The 25,656-nt window shown below is 42.3% G+C and overlaps 1 pseudogene; it reads left to right on the top strand.

The window, feature by feature from the left end:
* LOC102814731 overlaps positions 1 to 25,656 on the top strand; it is a 60,876-nt pseudogene that overhangs the window by 1,640 nt on the left and 33,580 nt on the right.

Here is a 25,656-nt window from a genome sequence, read left to right as displayed (position 1 = left end):
ATATGACAGAGCTGATTCCATCTGCCTCACAGCACCAACCACAGTGCTTACCATATAGTTGTTGTCAAGTGCCGTCAAGTTGGTTTCAACTCAGCAACCCTGTATAGAGTTTCTGAGGCTGTAAATCTTTGCAGGAGCAGAAAGCCTCATCTTTCTCCCTCAGAATAGCTGGACTGAGGGGACTTGAACTTCAGACTTTATGATTCAAAATCCAGTGCTTATCCTACAGAGCCACTGCACTCCCTATCATATAGTAAGTTTTCAGTAATGTTTGCCATGATGAAATTCCAAAATGAATAAGGAGTAAATCCAAGGTACATTTAGTAGATATATTTAACTAAATCAGATATTCTAGATTCTGGGATACCCAGTAGGTAAAAAAATAAAAATAAAAAAATCAACCAAACCAGAAATATATAAGGAAAAACGAAAAACATTGTAAATGCTATAAATAATACAAAGGGAGCTTTCTAGTGTCTGGCAATAAATATTCCTTGAATGACTGCGTTTATGTAATCACCAACCATAATTCTAATATTTTCTGTATACATTGTAACTTTTTAAAAAATGATCCAGGCAAACTGGTTTCAGAGCTATTTCTTTGGAGTTTTGTTTTTGTTTTATTTGGTCTCCCTCCCTTATTCCAGGAACTCCAATAAGGCAAAGAAAGCTCGGTCTCTTCAGAAAAGCAAAAAAGAAATCTCAACTTCTACAATGTCATGGTCAGCCCCAACCTCTCTCCCCCAGACTCCAAGCTAAGCCAGGGCTTTGTATAGACTGGAAATTCAGAAATAATATTATCTGCAATGGATGAGAAAACGATATCTGTTCACAGGCTCCTTTCTGGACGGCAATTTGTATAGCTCTGATCATTGGAGAGAGGTGGAGCCATTAGGTCTTTGATTTCCCTTCGTTTTACAGCCCCCCAACCACCTGTGTCCTATACTGCTTCCATTGCTTGCTATCCTGGGTGTCAGTTAAGTCATTGGGCAGGGAAATTCAGAGTGTGTGAGGACAGGCTAAGAACAGGCAAAAACAAACAAACAAAACCCCTCCTTTTGTTTGTGCATATTTGAGCTTCTAGATCTGAGATATGGGGCTTCCCTCACTTTACCATAACCACAGTCCAGCTTACAAAATGGGCTCTGGAACCAAATGACCAGGATCAAAATCCCAACTCTGCCATGTACTACTTTAGGAAAATTAATTTCCAATTCTCAGTGCCCCAGTTTATTCATTTGTAAAGTGCAGATAATAAGCACTGCACTGACCACACATGGCTGTTTGGTGGACCCACTGAGCTAAATTAACAGAATAATGACTGGCACATAGCAAGTGCTCAATAAATGGAGGCCATGGTGTCAGTGGCCATTAGCAAAAAGCAAAGTTCTAGTAAATGACTTGACAGAATACCAACTAAGATGATTCAACAAACTGATACAGTGTTGGATGTGCTCATTCATCTATGCCAAGAAATTTTGAAGTCAGCTGACTGAAAGATCCTGTTTGTGACATTTTCAAAGAAAAGTGACCAACAGAAGGCAGAAATTATCCAACAATATCATCAATATCACATATAAGTAAAATTTTGCTGAAGGTAGTTTAAAAACTGTTGCAACAGTACACTGACAGGAAACTACCAGAAATTCAAGCTGGATTCATAAAAAAGCATGGAACAAGGGATATCACTGCTGATGCCAGATGGATCTTGGCTGAATTCCAGAACATGCACCAAGACCAAGTTGTTCAAACAGAACAAGTGGACACTGCATGGTTTAAGAATCAGGAAAGGTGTGCATCAATGTTGTATATTTTATCATACTTATTCAATTTGTATGCTGAGCAAATAATCCGAGGAGCTGGACTATATGAAGAAGAACACAGCATCAGGATTGGAGGAAGTTTCATTAACAACCTATGATATAAAATGACACACCCTTGCTTGCTGAAAATTAGGAGGACTTGAAGCACTCTCTGGTGAAGATCAAAGAGTACAGACTTCAGTATGGATTAAAATGCAACATAAATCAAAACTCCTCACAACTGAAGCAATAAGTAACATGATGCTAAATGGAGAAAAGACTGAAGTTGTCAAGGACTTCGTGACTTGCACCCATGGAAGCAGCAGTCAAGAAATCAAAGTATTACATATGACAAATCTGCTGGAAAACACCTCTTTAAAAATGTTAAAAATCAAAAACATCACTTTGAGGAGTAAGGTGTGCCTGATCCAAGCCATGATATTTTCAATTGCCTCATAAGCATGCAAAACCGGCTTGTAAATAAGGAAGACAGGTGAAGAATTGATGCCTTTGAGTCATGTGTTGGTTAAGAATATGAAATATACTGTCAGAAAACATAAATCTGTCTTGGAAAAACAGCCAGAATGTTCCTTAGAAGCAAGGATGATGAGACTTCACCTAACATAATTTGAAAATGTTATCAGAAGGGACCAGTCCCTGGAGGACATTATGCTTGATAAAGCAGAGGGTCAGTGAAAAAGAGGAAGGAAAAAAGAGGCAGACCTACAAAGAGATGGATTGACACAGTGGCTGCAACAATGGACTCAAACATAGTAACAATTGTGAGGATGGCCCAGGACCTGGCAGTATTGTGTTTTGTTTTATATGGGACTGGTACAAGTCAGAATCGTCTTGATGGTACCTAACAGTAGTGGTGACAAAGGCACTGAGCAATGGTGGAAATAGGCTTGGATCAGAAGTAGGAGAGTTCAATCACTTTCTGGCTGTGTCACTCAGGACAAATCACTGTGACACTCCAAACATCAGGTTTTCATCTGAAAATTGAGTGGTAGGAACATAATACCTACTGAGCAAAGTTAATGGATATGAGTTGTTGTTATTAAGTTCCATTGAGTCAATTCTGACTCATAGCAACCCTGTATAGGGTTCAAACCAACCTTGCAGTCCTGCCACACCAGGATTGGAAAAGGTGATTATATGTGGCAGAGTGGCAATAAGGGTACTGTGAAGCTTTTTTCCCCAGGACTGATCATCCATTTTCTTGTAGGGTTATGATAGAGAATCTCCATGTGTTGTTACTCTGAACCTCATTCTCTGGGTCAATAAGGACCTTTCTCAGGTCCCTACATACCTCCCTGACTAGGAATCAGGGCTCTTCAGGCTTTTGTAGGCAGGGCTACAGTTCTGCTCTGAAATGGCTGAGGCTAATGTCAGGGAAGAAATCAAACAGATCATTCCACTCCAGCAGTAAATAACTCCAGGGAACTCAGCTAGGAAGGAAAAGGGGGAACAGGAGCTGTGAGGGGAAAAATAATTACACTCAGAGCAGTCCCTCCCAGCACTAAATACAGGTGCCTTCATACACACATACACACATTCCTACATGTCTCATCAAAAACCCACCAGTTACACAGGGAGCAGGAAAGGTTGTTCCCAGCTGGCTCACACAGCCTCATGAAAAGGGATTATTGATGAGACTCCCACAAGGTGGGATATTCACAGTTCATTAAAAAACTTCCTGAAGATCCATGACCAATGGCTTTGCATTAAGAGGGGCAGCTGGAACCATTGCAGAGCTGTGAGTAACTACAGAGAGAGGGGGCTTGCAAAGGTGAGGGGTACACAGGGCATAGTATTCTTATCCCCACTTTTGTGACACACCTTTGTGACACAAAAATATGTGTCACAAATGTGGGGGTGGGGTATAGAATACTGTGTCCCAGGAGGAATACAATGACCCTCTCAGTCCACAGCCAAGGGAGCTGCATAGCTGCACCCATACCCCACCCCAGAGCATCCTAGAAGGAGCAGCACTGTGCTAGGCTAAGAGCACTTGGTTGGCATTGAGGGCAGTTGAGGCCATGCCAGGCAAAGGATAGGTCACTCCTACCATTCACTTGACCTTGCTAAGCTCTCCCTCTCTAAGCTATGGAATAGTTATTATTGTTAGGTGCTATCAAGTCAGCTCTGACTCATAGCCACCCTACAGTTATTGTTAAAGTATCGTTGAGTCTGTTCCAACTAATAGCGACCCTGTAAAGGGTTTCCAAGACTTGTCTGGTTGGTTTGAACTACCAAGTTTGCATTAGCAGTCAAGTGCTTATCAAACAGTGCAACACCAGGATTCCAGCCACTCTATGTAGAACAAAACAAAACACTGCCTGGTCCTGTGCCATCCTTACAATCATTCCTATACTTGAGTTCACTGGTACAGCTATTGTGTCAGCCATCTCTTTTCCATAGACCCTCTATTTTACTAAACATGATGTCTTTCTCTGGGAACTGGTCTCTCCTGATAACATATCCAAAGTAGGTGATATGAAGTTTCATCATCCTCACTTCTGCCTCACCATTCTTGCTTCTAAGGAGCATTCTGGCTATACTTCTTACAAGACAGACTTGTTTGTTCTCCTGGCAGTTCATGGTATATATAATATACTTCACCAACACCATCGTTCAAATGCATCAATTCTTCTTCAGTCTTCTTCATTCACTGTCCAAATTTTACATGCATATGAGGCCATTCATGCATTGCTTGGGTCAGGTGCACCTTAGTCCTCATTGTTCTGTAACACTTAAAAGAGATATTTTGCAGCAGATTTGCCCAATGTTTGATTTTCTGCTGCCATGGGTGTTGATGTGGATCCAAGTAAAATGAAATCCTTGTCAACTTCAATCTTTTCTCCATTTACCATGATGTTGCTTATTGGTCCAGTTGTGAGGATTTTTGTTTTCTTTAAATTGAGGTATAATCCATACTTAAGTCTTCTTCACTTTCAGAAGGCAAGGCTGTATTCTTTTCATATCATAAGTTATTAATTAATATTCCTCAAATCCTGATGCTGTGTTCTTCATATACTCTAGCTTCCCAGATTATTTGCTCAGCAAACAAATTGAATAAATATGGTGAAAGGATATGATCCTGATGCACACCTTTCCTGATACTAAAACACACAGTATTCCCTTGTTCTATTTAAATGACTGCCTCAAGGTCTAGGTATAGGCTCTGCATGAACACAATCAAGTATTTTGAGATTCCCCTTATTTTCAATGCTATCCATAATTTGCTATGATTCACACATTCTAATACCTTTGCATAGTCAATAAAGCACAGGTAAACATCTTTGTGATATTCTCTGCTTTCAGCCAAGATCCATCTGACACCAGCAATGATATTTTTCATTCCACGTCCTTTTCTGAATCCAGTTTCTGGCAGTTTCCTGTGGTTGTACTGCAGTAGCTGTTTTGAATTATCTTTAACAAAAATTTATATGTTTAAGATAGTAATGTTATTGATTTTTTTTTTTTCCATTCTGTTGGTTCGCCTTTCTTTTGAATGGGCACAAATATGAATTGCTTTCAGTCTGTTGACCAAGTAGCTGTCTTTAAAATTCCTTGGCATAGATGAATGAGTATTTCCATAGTTGTCTCATTTTGTTGGACTCCTGGTGTGGTACTGTAGATCAGCACTTGACTGCGAACCACAAGGATGGCAGTTCAAACCTACCAGCTGGCTCCTCAGAAACCCTCTACAGGGTTACTATGAGTCAGAACCAACCCGATGGCACTTAACAACAACAACAATTTATTGTAACATCTAAATTGGCATTCCATCAATTCCTGTAGCCTTATTTTTCACCAATGCCTCAGTGCAGCTTGGATTTCTTCCTTCATTACTGCCTTCCAGGCTCATAGACAATACAGCTGGAGATAGAGAACACATGCAACGTGGACCCTAAGCTCTTACCCAGATACCCAAAAGCCTGTCCCCTTTCACCAAACAAAGACCAAGCCAGGTGTTAGCTTGATGGAGGGTTGACCCCCAGCATGCACACAATAGGCCCTTTTATATACAGGATGGGTCACTGACCTGGCTTCTCTGGCCATCTCAAAGAGGCCAAAAATTTTCTGTTGCAGGTGGGTGAACAGTCTCATCCTCACCTCACTCTGTCTGTGTCTAAATGAATAGGTTTGTTGTTGTTGTTATGTGCCATCGAGTCGGTTCCAAACCATAGCGACCCTGTATAGGGTTTCCGAGGGTGTAAATCTTTACAGGAGTAGAAAGCCTCATCTTTCTCCGGCGGAGCAGCTGGTAGTTTCGAACCGCTGACCTTAAGGTTCGCAGCCCGATTCGTAAGCACTACGCTACCAGAGTTCCTTAAATGAATAGGTAGGGTAATCCTAAGCAGCAGTAACTAGTGGCTATGACTCTCACAACAGATGTCCATCCCAACCCCCACACCCATTCAGAGGAAGGTCCCAGTGCAGTGAGGGGAAATCAGGAAAGCCAAACCCACTTCAACATAAGCCCCCCACCCCCATATATATATACAAGCGACTGAAGCCTGAGGAATCCACCTTGCTGCCTAATTTAGCTTCCGCCCCAAGCTTGCTAATTCCTGGTTATGTTCAGTTTCCTCATCTGGAAAGACAGGGGCTGGTCCCTAATTTCTAAAGTTTCTTCTTTCCAGACCATCCTCAGCTTCTATAAGCTTCTGTGTGTTCCTGTAGGGTGTGACTCCCAGAAGTCCATCATTTTGGGACTTTTGCAGAGGAAGGGTAGGATCTGAGGGATAGCCAAAAAGGACAGAGGAATTTAATAAAAAGGAAGAAGGGAAGCTGAAGGAAAAAGTAGAGAAAGGAAAGTGGTTGAGGCCAAGCTGGTCCAGAAAGCTGGAGATATGGTCTCTGTCCCCAGCTTGTCCTGGGACATGAGCATCCAGGTCCTTGAACTTTGGATCCTGTGTCCCTACCTAGGACACTTTCTTGTGTCTTTCCAGGGCTGCATCTCCGAAGACAAGGCCTGGGAGGGCAACGAGGAGGTGAAAGAACAAATAAAGGTTCTTCCTTCCACCCATAGGCTCTACCATCTGCCCACCATAAATTTGGAAGGCCATTTGGGGCAGAATCAGGGATGGAGGGGTAGCTTTTATGGACCCTTCACTGAGCCTGGGCCAGCTCAACACAAAGGTTATAGGTTTCTAGGACTTGGTAATCTCAATTAAGATATATCAAGTACTTTTCCAAGAAAACCAGGCACTCTATCTCCTGTCCCTGAAGGACAACCCTTCAATGCCCCAGGATAACACCAGAAAATGTGGGATGTGTGGTAAGGGTCATTGGGCCACTCAGCAAAGGAATCTAGGCTTCTCTTGACCTTGGAGCCCCCAACCCCATCAGTGAGTCATTCTCAAAGCACAGCCCACCCTCCCTGCAAAGCCCCTACACACACACACTCATTACCTCCCTCTCTTACCAAATAAGATTTGTTATCTGACATCAGCTAGGGTCAGAGCTTCCTCACATAAATGGATCAACATATCAGGCAGCATAAAGAAGTCTTGGTGGCTCTCAGCTGCTAACTGAAAGGCTGGCTAGCAGTTGAAACCCACCCAGTAGTTCTGTAGGATAAAGACGTGGCAATCCTCCATAAATATTACAGTCAAGAAAACCCTATGGGGCAGCTCTACTCTGTCATATGGGGTCTCTGTGAGCTCAGAATTTAGTCAACAAAACCTGTGGAACAGCATCAGACAACATGGGCACACAGACCTGGTCTCGTACAAAAAATGGAGCAGGCAGGCCTCACAGGTAGGGGTCCTTGCCTTCCTAGAGCACCAATGACAGAGGAGGAGGCAACAACAGGCCCAGATAGGCAATATTCATGCCAGACAGGCAACCAGACAAGAGAGAGTGCATGTGAATGACTGAGAAGGGGCAGAAACACTCCCAGTATGGACACACCTTGATGTTTCTGGTTCAAAAGACCCCAGGAAAACAGCTCCTGGTGCCTCGCCCTACTAAGGCTCCTTACTTAGAGGCCAGGACACTGCAATTCTAGCTTCTACTGTACTACTGCAGCTGAGGAGCTGTGTGGCCTGGCCAAGAGTCTGGCTCTCTCTGTGCCTGTTTCCCCCATCTATACCACCAGAAGGTAAATCTAAGGATCCCCAAGGACATTGCCTTTCAGCACACTCAAGGTCTACAATGAATCTATGACAAGAAATCCAACTTGGTTTGCTTTTCCCTCTCTGTCATTTGGGTGGGAGCAAGGGAGAATTACTAGGAAAAATTAGCATGCAGAGCCTGCAAATTTTCTTCGAAGGACCAAATTTTTTTTTTTTCTTTCAGTTTTTAAAGAACAAAGTGCTAAGCACTCTGGGAGATTCCTTGGAGAGTAAACAGGTGTTGGGATAGAGCTTTTAGGCAATGCAAGCTGTCTGAAAAGGGTCTGCCAGGGTGGGTAGGCTGAGTAGTGCTGCTTGGGACAGAATGAGAGCATTTAAGAGTTCTTCAGAATACTGGGGGATGGTGTGGCACTGTGCGTTAATGTGCTGGACTGCAAAGTCGGTTTGAACCACAAGGTTGGCAGTTCAAGTTCAACAGCTGCTCCTTAGAAACCTTATACACGGTCGCTATGAGTCAGAACCGACTCAATGGCACTTAACAACAACCAAGTTACAGAGCAGGTAATAAGTAACCAAAGATTTGGAAACAAAAAGAGAGATGGTGGTGGTGTGCCATGGAGTCGGGGTTTCCTAGGCTGTAAATCTTTAAGGAGCAGAAAACATCATCTTTCTCCCACAGAATGGCTGGTAGTTTTGAACCGCTGACCTTGAGGTTTAGCAGACCGACTCATAACCATTATGTTACCAGAGCTCCTTGGAAAACCAAAAAGACAATAAAATAAAAAGATAAAATTAGGCCAATGGTCAGACATATAGTGGGACAGGAAGATAGACAGAAAGTGGAAGTGCAGTGCTTAGAGGCAAAGACAGTGAAGGTGTAGGAAAGTACTAGGGATATAGTGGATAAGCACTCTGCTGCTAACATAAAGGTCAGCAGTTGGAACCCACCAGCTGCTTTGCATGAGAAAGATTTGGCAGTCCTCTTCTGTAAAGATTTATAAGCCTTAGAAACCCTATGGGGGCACTTCTACTGTCCTATAAGGTCACTATGAGTTAGGACCCTATACTATAGCATGAAGAGAACGTGTTATTCGTACTGTTCTTTTCGAGCAGGTTAAGAAAGCCATGGGAGAGAGGAGATGGCAAAGAAGAATGAACTTTGGGATAAGAAAAAGAGTCTTGTTTGAGACACAGCAAGAGCTAGCTAAGAATTAGAAGAAAACAGACAATTGTTAGTAAAAGGTCTGAAGACGGGGGCCCTACGGCCAAAGGAGTTGGGGCCCCAGTAATGGGTTTTAGACAAGAAGACAAAGAACTATTCGATGAAAACGAGACTGCAACTAAAGATGAGGAGGAAAGGCAGATGAGGAGCTTTGGGAAGCAGGCTCAGAAGGGAAGGAGCAGGAGGCACTCAGCGAAGTGCTGCCCAGCTGTGGCCACCCGGTAGAGGTTGGCCTGGCTCTATTCACCTGATTTCCAGTGCGGTAGATCCCACTGGGTGCCCTTCACACCCCCCAGTGTCCACGTCGGGGGCTTTGGGAGCCTAAAGGCCAGCCTCCAGCTCTGTGCCTCGGCCATGAGTCCGTGCGCCCAAACGTTGGCGATGCACCGCGCCCAGGCGGCTCCTAAGCCCCCAGTGGAACCAGAATGCCGGCGTCTGGTGCGGCAGTTGAAGATTGAGCTGAATAGCTATCTGGGGAAGTGGGAAGGGAGGGACTAGAGGATCTACAGATGGGGCGGGGTGTGAGAGGGGTGGAAGAGAGGGACTTGGTTGCCCCGCCCCTCAGCTAGCAACTTAAAAAGTTCCACAAACATTCCCTACATTGAGCAGGAACTCCCCCTTCTGTACTACAGCGGACTGGCCTCAAGTCAAGTAGTTTGCCATGCTGCCTCCATTACCAGTCTGGAGTCACCTTTTCCACCCTGGACACCTAACTTGAATGATGTCTCACGACCAGTCTCAGATTACCCAATAAACAGAATAAGCACAAACTTAACCTGTGTTTAGGGTCCTGGTGTGGCGTTGTGAGCTAATGCATCAGACTGCAAAGTCGTTTGAACTGCAAGGTCAGTGGTTCAAGCTCACCAGCTGCTCCTTTGGGAACCCTAAATAGGGTCGCTATGGGTCAGAATCGACTTGATGGCACTTAACAACAACAACTTGTGTTTATTTACTAATCTGTTGTGAACATTTGCACATTTTTTTTACCACTCCCATCCTCACAGCACCTACCTACAGGAAGTCTATTTTAAAATTTACAATCTCTGACAACGATGGAGTACTAAGTAATCAAGGTTAGCATGAATTTACTTGTATTTACTTTGCTAATCTGTAGCAAACAGTTTCACATGTTTTCACCACATCAAGAATCTATTCACTACTGATTAGCAAATACAAGTAAGCTTCGTGCTTACCTTGATTACCATGGGTATATTGGGTAATCTCCTACTTGCAGCTGATCACCTTTCTTCCTACACTCATATGCCTGTGGAAGACAGTGGGGGGGTCTTCTCTTGTGACATGGCAAGAGCCCTTATATAATAGCTATGTGAAGAAAGGAAGGATGACTCCTTCCTTGGAAGACTGACTCACCTACTCCTCAACTTCCTCCCTTTCCCCTTAGTTTTCTTGAGTGTCATCATGGTCAGAGCAACAGAACCAGCTCTGAGCCACAAGGACAACTTGAAACTTTTCTAGTATCAAAAATATACTATACGTTCTGTTGTTGTTTGTTGTTGGCTGCCATAGAGTATATTCTGACTCATAGCGACCTTATGCACAATAGAACGAAACACTGCCCAGTCCTGCGTCATCCTCACAATCCTTGTTAAGCTTGTGCCCAGTGCTGCTGCCCCTGTTTCAATGCATCTCTTTGGGGGGTTTTCCTCTTCGCTTTCAGCAAGCAAGGTTGTATCATATGCATATTGCAGGCTTTTAATGAGTCTTCCTCCAATCCTGATGCTAAATTCGTCTTAATATAATCCAGTTTCTCAGATTATTTGATCAGCATACAGATTGAATAAGTATGGTGAGAGAATACAACCCTGGTGCACACCTTTCAGTGTCCCTTTGTTGTATTTAAATGTCTGCTTCTTGGTCTATGTACAGGTTCCTCATGAGCACAATTAAGTGTTCCAGAATGCTCATTCTCAGCAATGTGGTCCATAGCTTGTCATGAGCCACACAGTCGAAAGTCTTTGCACATAGTCAATAAAGCACAGGTAAACATCTTTCTGGAGTCCTGGTGTAGTGCCACAGGATAATGCACTGGACTGCAAGGTCAGTTTGAACTGTAAGCAGTTCAAACCCACCAGCCATTCCTTAGAAACCCTATACAGGATCATTGTGGGTTGGAATCAATTCAACGGAACTTAACAACAACAAAACATCTTTCTGTTATTCTCTGCTTTCAGTTAAGATCCATCTGACATCAGTAATGATATCCCTCGTTCTGCATCATTGTTCTGAATGATATTTCTAAATGATATCCCTCGTTCTGCATCATTGTCTGAATCTGGCTTGAGTTTCTGACTTCTATCAATGCACTGCTGCAGCTGCTTTTTAATTATCTTTAGCAAAATTTTACTTGCATGTGATATTAATGGTATTGCCTGATGTTTTCTGCATTCCATTGGGTCACCTCTCATTAGAATGGGAACAAATATGGATCTCTTCCAATCAGTTGGCTATATAACTGTCTTACAAATTTCTTAGCATAGCTGAGTGAGTGCTTCCTGTGCTGCATCAGTTTGTTGAAAGATTTCAACATGTTTTCCATCAATAACCAGAGCCTTGTTCTTTACCAATGCCTTCAGTGAAGCTTGGATTTCTTCCTTCAGTACCGTTGACTCTTGATCATATGCTACCTCTTGAAATGGTTGAACATCAAGCATTTCTTTTTGGTACAGTGACTCTGTTTATTCCTCTCATCTTCTTTTGATGCTTTCTCCATCATTCAATATTTTGTGCAAAGAATCCTTCAGTATTTCAAGTCAAGGCTTGAATATTTTCTTCAGTTATTTAATTGAGAAATATGCTGTGCGTGTTCTTACCTTTTGGTCAGTGGCTCAAACCCACCAGCCGTTCCTTGGAACCCCTATACAGAGTCACTATGAGTCAGAACTGACTCAATGGCACTTAACAGCAACAATAGTCTTTATGGAAGCAGATTGCCACATCTTTTTCTTGCAGAGTGGTTAATAGGTTCTAACCACCAACCTTTCAGTTAACAGCTGAGCACATAATCACTGTGTCACCAAGACTTTTTTCCTTATCATCTAAATGGAAACAATTTCACATTGCAGCACTGTTATAAGTGCCTAAAGGGCTGAGCATGGTGCCCGGCATAGAGTAGGGTCTCCATAAAGAAGTTTAACTTTAGTTAGTAAAGAGATCAGCACTGGAATCTACTATATACACAAAAAGCCTGGGCCCAGGATCCCATTTACTCTTACCCCCTACTTTCCATTCACAGCAAGTAATCTTGCAAGTTTGGGAATGAGGTGGCAAGTAGGGGAAAATTGCCAGCTATCAGACTTGATCATTCCCATTCCACTTCTGGTGGTAGCTAGTAAGAGGGCCAAGATTTTAATATTGTCTGAACTATTTGAGGTGTAACCCAGGCAGTTTCACCTCTCTGAGCCTGGTGTGGCATTGTAGAATAAGCACTGGACTGCTAACTGTAAGGTTAGTGGTTCAAACCCACCAGCCACTCCTCAGAAACCCCATGCAAGGTCGATATGAGTTGGAACCAACTCAACAACACTTAACAGCAACAACAATCCTATAAGACAATGAGAAAAAATGAATGTGCTTTGTAAGCACTAAGGGGATACATAGGGGGGAGATCACAGTTCCTCCACTCTACCTTCTTGGTACCCTGAATCATGACTCTAGATTAAGCAACTTCATTTGCAAGGGATGGGTTAAGAGGAGTTACAGAATGAGGCAAGACACTATTATTTCCTCTCAGTGCCTCTAAAAGGGATTCCTCTTAAGTGTTCCAGAAAAGAAAAGAATTAGAGAGCTGTTGTGTGCATATTGACATGAGATTTGTATCATACACTTAACGTCAGAGCTATAAGGAAATTGAAGATCAATGTGTTGATCTCCACCCTTTTCCCCCAGGGGCAATGTTGGCACATAGTAGTTGCTCATGAAATATTTATTGAATGAATGCATTCTTCATATGGAGAAGGGGATTTGTCCAAGTACACTGAGAGTCTGTTTTAGGACGAGAGCTCTGACTCCAGTTTACTACTCTTTCAACTATGCTATCTTATCTCATAGCGTTCTTTTTCTCCCCAAAAAATGATCATAAATGAGTGGAAATCCCATTTATCTTCTCCCAGCATCCTCTGGACTGTTAGAAATTCCCATTCTGGACAACCTCAGCCTGGAAACATCATCATTAGGATGCCTTCCCCCCATCTGCCCAGCTTGGTTTCCAGAAGATCCTTAACTGCCCCCTCTAAGGAAAGGGAGGTCAAAATCTGAGCACAGGAGATTCCTTTTTGTTTTCTGGTGGGTGGGAGTGAAGGACACAACTCCTCAGTATCAAGGGTGTAGAAATAAAGGCAGCTGTAGCCGTTCCTACCCTGCTAAGTTATCTTCCTCCCTGGGCAATCCATTCCTTATTTCCTGAGGTATTCTACTTCAGCTCTAGCTAGAAAAGTGATACGAAAGGGCTACAAAGATTAATCTGAATCACAGACCTTGGAGCTGGAACTAAGCTTAAAAACCCAAAACCCATTGCCATCGAGTCATAAATTTTGACTCATATGACCCTGTGGGACAAAGTAAATTTTGATGGGCTGTAAATTTCTATGGGTGCAAACAGCTTCATTCCCCCCCCCCCCAGGAGCAGCCAGTGGGTTTGAAACACCAACCTTGCAGTTATCTCAATACTTAATCCACTGTACCACCAGGACTCCTCGGAAATAATCTTTGTTGATGTTGTTAGGTGCCATCAAGTCGGTACCGACTCATAGCGACCTTATGCACAGCAGAATGAAACACTGCCTGATCCTGGGCCAACCTCACTACATTGCCACGCTTGAGTCCATCGATACTGCCACTTGGCTAATCCATCTCATTGGGGGTCTTCCTCTTTTTCTCTGACCCTCCACCTTACCAAACATGATATCCTTCTCCAGCGACTGATCCCTCCTGACAATATATCCAGAGTATGAGAGACGAAGTTTGGCCATCTTGGCTTCCAAGGAGCACTCTGGCTGAACTTCTTCCAAAACGGATCTATTGGTTCTTTTGGCAGACCATGGCACTTTCAACATTCTCCTCCAACACCATAACTCAAAAGCATCAATTCTTCCACAGTCTTACAGTCTTCCTTATTCACTGTCCAGCTTTTACATTCATATGAGGTTATTGAACATACCATGGCTTGGGTCAGGCGCACCTTAGTCCTCAAGCTGACATCTTTGCTCTTCAACACTTTAAAAAGGTCTTGTGCAGCAAATTTGCCTAAAACAATACATCATTTGATTTCTTGACTGTTGCTTCCATGAAGAATGATGATCCAAGAGAGTTGATCCAAGAAGAATGAAATCTTTGACAATTTCAGTTTTTCTCCGTTGATAACAATGTTGTTTATTAGTGCAGTGGTTAGGATTTTGGTTTTCTTGACATTGAAATGCAATCCATAGTGAAGGCTGTGTGCTCTTTGATCTTCATCAGTAAATGTTTTAAGTCCTCTTCACTTTCAGCAAGCAAGGTTGTATCGTCTGCATATCACAGGTTTTTAATGAGTCTTCTTCCAATCCTGATGCCACGTGAATCTTGTTGTTGTTGTGAAGTGCCGTCAAGTCGGTTCCGACCCTGTATAGGGTTTCCAAGGAGTGAGTTTAAACTGCCAACCTCGCAATTCAAATGGCTTTGCAGTCTGGTGCATTAACCCACAGCACCACACCAGGACTCTTACAACATTCTCCCCACTACAAGAATGTCCTTTTTTAGCAAAATTGGGAAGGGGAGACGTCTTAGCGCCTTAGCCTCTCAGAACTTCAATTCCCCTTCCTCCACCATAAAACTGACCTACATGATAGTGTTGTGGGAGAACATATGAGAAGGAAATTAGTGGCAATATGGGTTAGACTGCTAACCACAAGGTTGGCAGTTCAGACAAACCAGGTACTTGGCCAGAGAAAGATAAAAACCCATAATAATTTACAGTCTCAGGAATCCTATATAGGGTTGCTATGAATCAGAATTGACTCAATGACACTGGGTTTCATTTTGGTTTTGGTAATATGTATTGAGCACTAACTGTATGGCTGTCATTATCTTACATACCTTCTGTGCATTAATTGTTGTTGTTGTTAAGTGCTGTCAAGTCAGTTCCAACTCACAGAGACCTTGTATAGGGTTTCTGAGGAGTGGATGGTGAGTTTGAATCACTCACCTTGTGGTTCAAACCGACCTTGTAGTCGAGCACATTAGCCCGCAGCACCATACCAGGATTCCTTAATGTGCATTAATGGTAGTGGTGGTGGTGGTATGCTGTGGAATCAGTTCCAACTCATAGTGACCCTGCACAGGGTTTCCAGGCTGTAAATCTTTATGGGGGCAACTGGCTTACAAGATTTCAAGAGGGAGCCTAGATCCAGAGGGCTCAGAGGAAGGTAGAATCTCCACTGAGTAGTATCCAATGTGTCTGGGCGGGGCTGATGAAAGGAGATGTGGAGAGGTCTCTTGTGATACAATAATGAATAATTGTTATCAGGACTGATTGTAAGGGTTGGAAATGTAAAGGTAGATGTTTTGTCGCAAAAGGAGGGGAGTGATTGATTTTTCAGTCTAGGAGCGGAGGTCCCTGGGACCATCAAGGGAGAACAGCAGAGAGAGAAAAAAAATCTTTACAGGAGCAGAAAGCCTCATCTTTCTCCTGTGGAACAGCTGGTAGTTTCAAACTGCCAACCTTGAGGTTAGCAGCCAGACTTGTAACCACTACACTACCAGAACTCCTTATTACAACCCTCTAAATAGATGATGTAGCATTTGAAGCACTCACTATTCTATGCTGAGAAATTTGAAAAACAGCTACCTGGTCAACTGACTAGAAAAAATCCATATTGTGCCCTTTAAAAACAGGTGACTTAAATGAATGCAGAAATTATCAACAGTATCACATATGCATTAAAATTTTGCAGAAGATAATTCAAAAACAGCTGCAGTAATACATCAAGGGGAACTGCCAGAAATTCAAGTCAGTTTCAGAAGAGAATGTGGAATGAGGATTATCATTGCTGATGTCAGATGGATCTTGGCTGAAAACAGAGAATACCAGAAAGATACTTACCTGTGTTTTATGGACTATGCAAAGGCATTTACTTGACTGTGTGGATCATAATAAACTATGGATAACATTGTGAAAATGGAAATCCAAGACCTTTTAATTGTGCTCATGTGAAACCTGTACATAGATAAAGAAGCAATCATTCGAAAAATGCAAGGGGATACTGAATGGTTTAAAATCGGGAAAGGTGTGCATCAGGGTTGTATCCTTTAACCATACTTATCTGATCTGTATGTTCAGTAAATAATCCCAGAAGCTGGGCTATATGAAGAACAACATGTCTTCAGGACTGGAGGAAGACTCACTAACAACCTGCGATATGCAGATGACACAAACTTGCTTGCTGGAAGCAAGCAAAGAGGCCTTGAAGTACTTATTGATGAAAGTACTTATTGTAGCCTTGAAGTACTTATTGATGATGATCAGTGTGGATTTCAACTCAATGTAAAGAAAACAAATATATCCACAAGTGGACCAATAAGAAGCATCATGATAAACTGACAAAAGATTGAAGTTGATAAGAGTTTCATTTTACTTGGATCTACAATCAGTGCTCAAGGAAGCAGCAGCCAAGAAATCAAATGGCTTATTTACCGCCTTGAACAAATCTGCTGGAAAAGATCTTTTCGGAGTATAAAAGAGCAAATATGTCACTTTGAGAATTAAGATGTGCTTGACTCAAGCTATGGTAGTTTTAGTCACCTCCTCTACATAAGAAAACTGAACAGTGAATAAGGAAAACTACAGAAGAATTGATGCATTTGAATTATGGTGTTCATGAAGAAAATTGAAATATACCATGGGCTTCCAGAAGAGCAAACAAATTTGTCTTGGAAGAGGTACAACCAGAATACTCCATAGAAGTAAGGATGGAAATCTTCACTTCACCTATGCCCAAGCATGTTATCAGGAGGGAGCAGTCCCTGGAGAAGGACTTCATGCTTGATAAAGTAGAGGGTCAGCAAAAGAGAGGAAGACCTTTACTGAGATGGTGACTGCATGAGGATGGCACAGGATGGGGCAGAGTTTTGTTTTGCTCTATGGTTGTTATGATTTGGAACCAACTCAATGGCACTTAATAACAACAACAACAACAATATTACCAGTTGCTGATGAGTCAATTACCACTCATGGCTACCAATGGATAATGTTACTATTATTATTATTATTATTATTATTACAACGCTCAATTTACATATGGAAAAACTGGGGAACAACAAAAATAGTGTAACTTGCTAAGTTCGCACAGCTACTAAGTGGCAATGGTAGAATTTGCACCTAAACCTCAGATTCTGTTCATATAACAGTGATGATCACCCATAATCATCAGAATGATTCATCAATAAGTTCAATGAACTTATCTGTGTGCTGGGATCTTTTCATTCATAGAGGCTGAGGGGGAAGAATGTGAAAAAACCCTTGGGGACTAAGGATGGGGAATCTGAAGCTTCAGCTCCAAGCAAGGAATGTCTTTGAAGTCCGTGTTCTTACAAACCCACTTGACATTTCCAGTTCACTCCAGTATATAACTGTGTTTGTTTTCATATAAAAATTGATGTTTTTCCTATTAGTCCAATGAATGAATGAACCACACAACCATAAGTCTGCACGACTCTAAGACCAGAAGAACTAGATGGTGCCTGGCTACCACTACAAACTGCTCTGAAAGGGATCACATTAGAAAATCTGGGCTAGAGTGGGAGTAAAATGTAGACCAAAACTCAAAAATAGTTTTAAAAAAAATCAGAATTACTGGTTAGATAGATGGAGACTGGTGGAATCCCCAAGACTATGGCCCTTAGTCACCTTTGAGGTTTGAAAATAAACTTGGCTCAAATTTCGGCCAAACAATAAACAGTCATACAAGGAGAACAATAATATTAGTGAGGTATACACACCATAGAATAATTAACCATTTGAGATCAAAAGGGCAGCATTTACCCAAGGACAAAATTCAGAAGGATTAGGAAAGAAGGAGGAACAGAAATATAAAACATGGGGAGGAAATGGGATACATGATATTTCATTGTGAGGATTGCAATCAATGAGATGAAACAAATGTGTATGAATTATTGAATGAAAACTGATCTGCTATGTAAATGTACACACAATTGACAATAATAGATAGATAGATAGATAGATAGATAGATAGATAGATAGATAGATAGATAGATAGATATAGATAGACAGATGGATGTTTGTCTTCTCAGAGCCTTTGAGGATAGCTGACACTTCAGAAAGAATTCTGTGAATTCTTGTGCCCCCAGACCACTGTCATCTGGAATATGATAAGGCCTTAGTCAATGTGAATAGCTAATGTTTAAGAAGTGCTTACTATGTGAGCCAATGTTTTACACATTTTCCACATAATCCTCATAACACTATGAGGATGTCAAATTATCATTGCTCTCATCTTCAAATGAAAAAACTCAACAGAGGCTCAGCAATTTTCTCAAGGTTATACAGTTCGGAAGTGATTACAGGGAAGCCTGACTTTGGTTGTTGTTGTTGGTGGTTTTGTTCCACCAAGTCGGTTCCGACTCATAGCAACCCTGTATAGACTGTAAATCTTTACGGGAACAGAAGGCCTCATCTTTTTTCCAGTGGAGTGACTAGCAGATTTGAACTGCTGACCATGCGGTTAGCAGTCCAGCTCATAATCCACTACACTACTACGCCCCTCGGCCACATCAGAACTTCTTTTAACCCATCCTTCCAACACTTCCATCCAGGGTGATTTATTTGATTCTTAGCACAAGCCATGATTATTATTTGGCTTTTCCTTGAAAGCAGAGATGTCACATTTCTTCCCCCACTCCAACCTTTCCAAATCCAATGCTAAATCAAGGCCTGGGTTGTTCATTCATATTTGGCAACTGACCGCTTCCTAGCTGGTCTCAGGCATAGCACCTGTTGGACTGATGCATTTCACACAGGAGTCCTCTGCTACACTCCATGGAAAAGAACCAGCTCTGGAAATGACTGCCCATCTTCTACAGGAATGAGTCCACACTTCTAAAACTGGTATTAAAAATCCTGTGCAAGCTCACTCAGCTGAATCAAATGCATTCTCAAAACACAGTATGCTTTGTACACTTTTGCTTTTTTTAAAAAAGTGCTTTTCTTTCTTACCTGACCAAATGGCGGCTGGGAGATTCGGGGTTTTCTTTCTCCAATGTTTTTGGGTGAAGGGAAATAAAGGTTACCCAACAAACATGCATAAAATGGAACCACAGGTGGTGAAAAGGAAAGAGAGATAATATCCCACCTTTGTCATCATTCTCATGACAGGACCAAATCTGGCACCCTAGCCACAAAGCCATTCATAATGACAGGGAATCTATTAAGTCATGAAGTCTACTCTGAAGAACTTAACTCACTGACTTCTCTGCTTTCCCCTTAAAAACCCACAACTGCCTCTGAAATCAGAGGTTCATACAGAAAAAAGTGAAAGGTTTAGAGGTAAACCCAGTGAGTTGAGGTTTACTCCTTTTGGTTCCAAACATTATGCGTCAGTAAATTCACTCTGTCCTTTGCTTGCAGGCCAAATGCACTTTGTAGAATAGTAGAAGCAGTCCTGCTGTGGCTCTGTGAGTTAATTCACTGGACTGCAAGGTCTAGTTGAACCATAAGGTTGGCAGTTTAAGTTCACCAGTCACTCCTTGGAAACCCTATAAAGGGTCGCTTTGAGTCGGAACCAACTTGACAGCACTCAATAACAACAAGAGGCAGTTTGGACATGAGTTTGGTCTCAAATCTTGGCTCTGCCATCCATCAGCTGTGTATTCTTTGACAAGTTACTGAAACTCAGTTTCTTCACTTAGAATATGGAAATATTTCTTCCTGCCATGAAAAACTTAGATAATAGACCTGAGAACACTTTGTAAACAGAGAATGACCAGATATTGATACAATATTAGAGGAAGCACTACTTCTAGTGGGGTTCTGTGACTTTGCAATTGAAGGTAGAAAGGTCAAGGGCTTGAATCTCAATTTCTCTCCTATCCCTACTTTGCTGTGTATGACTATGGCACAATCTTTTATCTTCTCTGGGCCTTAATAAAATAGGAAGGATAATCCCTAGACCATTGCAGCCAAGTCTGAGAAGGGTGATAGAATGAGCAGCAATGGTGAATATGTGTACACATGTTATCAGCTGGAGAGAAGGGGCCTCTGAAAACAACTCTCAAATCATTCATGGGCTTGAAGACCAATTTCACTACCTACTGATGCATAGTGGTTACAAGTCAAGCTGCTAACCTCAAAGTCAGCAGTTTGAAACTACCAGCTGTTCCATGAGATGAGGCTTTCTGCTCCCATAAATATTTACAGCCTCAGAAAACCTATAAAGAGTTGCTGAGTCGGAACCAAATTACAGCACATAACCACCTCCACCACATCATTTCTCTGAACTTCTGTTTTCTCCTTTGTTCAATGGAAACAACGACATCTACTTCTCTGTGGACCAAATGTGAAAGCATCTATAAGATGCACTTATCAGTGAAAAACTCACACCTTACGCCTCCATCTTGCCTCATTGCTTTCTTCTATCCTTGAGTCACATAGGGCTACTCTTATAGCCACAGAGCACAGACACCTCCTGCCCATTCCTCAATAAACTGCTCAGTTCTCATGGCCACTAATTCTCTCAGCCTTTATCTGGGAAGTAGTTACAGTGCCCACCTACAGCCACCTCTACTCTAACTTCCAAACCTTCACCTCAGTCAGAACTTGCGGAAGCATCTCCTCCTGTTCTTACCACCAGGCAGGATATAGTACTAACACATACTCTGAAGTTTGGCTTAGGGTTCCAGGGCTCTATCTATTTGAGCAACTGGCCTTGCCATGAACAAAAGGTGCTTTTGTATCAGAGGAGTGGTTTGCAGCTTGGGACTGCTGTCCTTACAGTGTTCTTATTGGTAAGGACACTGGAGCACCAAAAGGTCAAGCAACTTGCCTCCTGCATCCCAATCCTCTTGTAACTAACCTAGAGAGCTGGTAAAGAATGGCAGTAGGCAGGCTTTGTTTACATCTATCCTTTGGTATGTTTGCCTGGGACTTAAGGCTGGTGCATGAGAGCCCACAAGAGTGGTCAGGGCCTCCATAGAAGCCTACCTGGAGCTGATGGACCCACACAGAGTATCTAGTGCACCCCTTCATGGTGCAGATGGGGATTCTGAGGCCTGCCCAAGGATTGGAACACATCTCAGGACTCTGCAGCTGGCCTTCACCCACTAGTAGTAGTCCCTGTCTTACCTTGCCCTATAAATTCAGCCTTCAAGGACTGTTACAGGACCTGAGTGATTCAAGAGATGAAGTCAGAAGAGAGTCTATTCAGTGAAGTCCCATCACTCTCTGGGGAGAACTTCTCTGATTTCTCCTCAGCATGGTGTCCCCAGGTAACCCATACTGGAAACAAAAGTTGGCACCACACAAGTTCTTAGACAAGCAGAGTTAGAAGCCACTTGAACAGATACAGGCATATGCACATATAAGCTGTGAAAGGGGCAGAGATCTGATAACAATGGATTTGAAGCCAGACTACTGTTCCAGGACCATGGAGAGGAAGAAGATTTGTGAAAATGCCAGTTTGGGCCAAGATCCCAACAGAGAGGCTTGGATAGCTGGATTTAGCATCAAATCAGACACATTGTACTGACCTAAGGGGGAGGGACTACACAGCTTGTTAAAACAGAATCTCAAACTCTATGCAGTGAGAGGCCCCATGACAAAAGGGTTTGTCTTGAAGTCAAGTTGTCTACAGCAAGATATGAATTTCCAATGGAGCCATTGACACTCAGGGCCAGGGCCTGTGGATGATCCCTCCTGCTCATCTTAATTTTTCTCTGCCCAAACCTGAAACATTTTTCATTTTAATCAAGGAACCTGTTCCTTTTGATGATTGCCCTCCATGCCTGCTGAAACTTCATTCTGTACCCATCTGTACTTGGAATATAATCTTGAGTGAGGGATAAAATGTCTTCATCTGAGCATAAAAGGATTAGATTTACTAGCTCACTTGTGGGTTCAAATTGTGCCCCACAATGGCCTACCATGAGGCTGTTAGGGAAGAGGAAGAGAGAGGAAAGCTAAGCTTGGGAGATCTAGCCCCTCACCCCTGCTCTGCTTCAGTCAGAACCAGAGTGCTTTTTATCTGTTTTATATATTGGCGTTCCCCATAAAACTTGGTCTGAGAATAGATTTTTTTTTTCATCTAAGGAAAATTTATAAGTCAAAGAACTGGATATGTTCTTGTATCTGAGCTTCATTTACCTTCTAAGTGACCATTATAAAACATACAAGCGAAAAGCAGAACAGTGAGCAACACATAATAATGATAATGACAATAATAACTACTATTTATTGAGCACCAACTATGTGCCAGGCACTGTTCAATGTGCTATACTTGGGTCAATTGATTTGACACAACCAAACCTTCTAAGGAAACTAGTACTTTCATTCCCATTTTACAGATAAAGACGCTGGAACACTGAGAATTAAGCAACTTGTCCAAGATCACATTGCTACTGAGGGTGCAACCAGAATTTGAACACTGGCAGTTTGGCTTCAGGGCCCTCTGCTTAATCAGTACACCTTCTAAATAAATATTTAGTTCCTTTTATTCATGTTTTTGTTGTAACTGACAAGTTCTATTACCCCTTGTCTGTGAAATAGGCTGATTTTTCTTCATATTCTGACTGCATGACTAAAATACTATTCCTGCCTGAAGAGTACCAGAACCAGGGCTAGGCACATAGTGGGTGTGTTCCTGCTCTGAAAGCCAGGGCAGGCTGCATGGTGCCCTCATGTTAGTGTTTCAAATATGCTGAGGTAAGGCTACACAGCCTGAGGCCACTTCTCCAAACCATTGGTAATAGAGAAGTGCTGAGTTTGCTAAGAAAATAGGGACAGGCTTATGCTTAGAGACTAGAAGAAATCAGGCAGCAGATCTGATAGAAACTTATACTGTGGTTGGATTTTCCACGTGAGTCAGGACTATCCTGGTCTGCTACATCTAGTCCTCACTTATTTGTAACTCTAAATGTTCTTCATTAGCTTAATATAGCCTTCCTTTTTTTCCCCACTTTTCTGGCCCCCTCTATTTTTCTCTTCCTCCCCTTCCTTTTCTTTGCTCAGCAAGTTTCATACTAACTTGCTAAACCACAACCCTCATATATGTTACATTGCCACTATCCAAGGGAATTTCATAGCTGATAAATTTAACCACGACTGCTTCTCCTGATTGATCCTCCCTTTTCTGATCACATTCATCTCCTCTTGGATCTCACCCACATTCCCTGAGCTACTTCCCTCCACTTTAGACCCCTCAACACAAAAGTAACTAGAAAACTTCTTACCCCTTTGTGTTGACTGTCAAAGATGCTAACTCCAGAGACAAGTTCATTCCATTTCTGGGTCTCAGAAAAGTAAAAGGCTGAGGATAAGTTACAGATACTAGACTAAATAATATCTGAGGAGTTTCCAGCTCAAATTTTCAAGTTTTATATCTGATCTGTTCAGGAAATTGGATTTCTTTGGTTAAGCTGTGGCCACGAACCAAAAAGTCATCAGTTCGAACACACCAGCCATTCCTTGGGAAGAAGATATAGCAGTCTGCTTGCATAAAGATTACAGTTTTTGAAACCTTATGAGGTACTTCTATTCTGTACTATAATGTCGCTATGAGTTGAAATCAATGGGACATCAATAAGTAAATATGAGATATATAGATATAGATATAGATACATATCTATCTACATCTATATATAGAGAGAACCTCCTCGACCATATTACATACAAGAGTGCTTCAAAAAGTTCTGGAAAAATAGAATCGAAAGACAATGGAATACTTCCAAGAACTTTTTTAAGTTCTGTCATATGTGTATGTGTGTGTTGTTGTTGTTGTTGTTAAGTGCCATGGAGTCAGTTCTGATTCATAGCAACCCTGTGTAGGGTTTCTGAGGAGTGGCTGGTGAGTTTGAACTGCTGACCTTGCAGTTCAAACCAACCTTGCAGTTCAGTGCATTAACCCACAGTGCCAAACCCACCCAGGACTCTCTCTCTCTCGCTGTATATGTGTGTGTGTGTGTGTGTGTGTGTGTGTGTGGTGTTGTTGTGAGGTGCCATCTAGTCAATACCGACTCCCCGGTACTAGGCCAACCTCAATAATTGTTACACTGACCCCATCACTGCTGCCACTGTGCCAATCCTAGCAAAATCAAGTCTTTGACAGCTTCGATCTTTTCTCCATTTATCTTTATGTTATTTCTTGGCCAATGTTGAGGATTTTGGTTTTCTTACATTGAGTTGATCTTCATCAGTAAGTATTTTAAGTCCTCTTCACTTTCAGCAAGCAAGTTTGTATCATCTGCATATAGCAAGTTATTAATGACTCTTCCATCAATCCTGATGCCACGTTCTTCTTTACATAATCTAGTTTCTCAGATTATTGGGTCAGCATACAGGTTGAATAAGTATGGTGAAAGAATACAGTCCTGGCACACACCTTTTCTGATTTTAAACCATTCAGTATCCCATTGTTCTGCCTCTTGGTCTATGTACAATTTCCTGATGAGCACAAATAAGTGTTCTGTAATACCCATTATTTTAATTGTTATCCATAGCTTGTTATGATCCACATAGTTGAAAGCCTTTGCATCATCAATAAAGCACCGTAAACATCTTTCTGGTATTCTTTGCTTCAGCCAAGATCTAGCTGACATCTGTATTGATATCCCTCATTCCACGTTCTTGTCTGAATCCAACTTGACTTCTGGCAGTTCCCTGTCAGTGTACTGTTGCAGCCAATTTTTAAAATTATCTTCAAAAAAATTTTATTTGCGGAGCTTCCGGCGGCAGCACTCCCCTGACCAGTGGGACAGGTATGTGAGCTCGGGAGAAATACGGGACAGGGTCACAATAGGGGCCCCAGCCTGGTAGACAGACAGCTTTTGGGCAAACATAAAACATTAGGCGGCAACTCTATGAACTTGTTTTTTTAAAAGAACTAACAACTGAGAAGTTACAAGCGTTTTTAACCCCCACCCGCCTGCTCCCGGCTCTTACCGGGCGGAGGGCGCCACCCACTGTGGAACCTAACAGACCCTGAACAGACACTCTCAGAAGGAGCACACTCGCAAAGAACCAGTGAACCCTCAGGAACCAGCATAGTCCATCCCTGGGGGGTCCTCATAGTCACATTAGGCATTACCGATGAATATATAGGGAAAATTGGGGGGCCCAAGACACAGGGGGACAAAGAGGCATTTGGCACGTCATTAAAGACAGACCCTGTCTGCCTGAAAGCACAAAGCCCATCCCCCACCTCTTCAGCCTAGGTCACCTCCCCCGCTCAGTCTCAGGGACCTGCCCGAAACTAAATACTAACTCAATTCCAATGACAAAACACCCCTGCTGTGGCTTAATCTGCCAGACCACAAACTGAAGATT

Source organism: Chrysochloris asiatica, unplaced genomic scaffold, assembly GCF_000296735.1.
Source record: "Chrysochloris asiatica unplaced genomic scaffold, ChrAsi1.0 scaffold00118, whole genome shotgun sequence".
Classification (NCBI taxonomy): domain Eukaryota; kingdom Metazoa; phylum Chordata; class Mammalia; order Afrosoricida; family Chrysochloridae; genus Chrysochloris; species Chrysochloris asiatica.
Note: the sequence above shows the minus strand (reverse complement) of the source record. Positions and strands in the feature narration are given on the sequence as shown.